Raw genomic sequence first — 583 nt, 5'->3', positions numbered from 1 at the left:
TCGGGTGATAGAGTGCTGCGTAAAACATGTTAACGCGGCCCACAGTCCAGAGGGTCTGGGAACTTCTGGCCTGACCCTGGCCTCTGTGAGCCGTAAGATGTGCTTGGCAGCGGGGCGACAGACACTGGTGCCACCTGCCCAGCTACCGATTACCTCCCTGTGCGCTGCTCTCCTTGGCCCAGCCGCGTGGTGCTGAGTCGCTGCAATCCACGGGAGCCGAGGGGCTCGGCACCCTGCCTTTTCAAGTCCTGCCTTTCCCTGTGGAGCACAGATACGTGTCCCGTCAAGGAGTGGGAGCAAAATGGGCTGGGAACCGTGTCAGCAGTTCGCTTGCGCGCAGGAACCCCTCGCGGGGCTTGCCCAGGCGAGGGGCAGTACCTGTTTCGGCTGCTGTAGCGCAGGCAGGACAGGCTGCGTTTCTAACGAGGACTCCTGGTCAGGGCGAGCTGTCAACCCAGCCCGCCCCCACGGCTGCAGTTCCGAGAAGTGCTTTAGCTACATCCCCTTCGGCTCACCCCTCGTGAAACACTGCGCGAGGGCCTGTGCCGGCTCCCGCTGCCCGTGCGCTGCTTCGGCGGGAGGC

Source organism: Eurypyga helias, unplaced genomic scaffold (assembly GCF_000690775.1).
Source record: "Eurypyga helias isolate BGI_N326 unplaced genomic scaffold, ASM69077v1 scaffold43517, whole genome shotgun sequence".
Lineage (NCBI taxonomy): Eukaryota > Metazoa > Chordata > Aves > Eurypygiformes > Eurypygidae > Eurypyga > Eurypyga helias.
The sequence above is the reverse complement of the archived record's forward strand: the minus strand, read 5'-3'. Positions refer to the sequence as shown.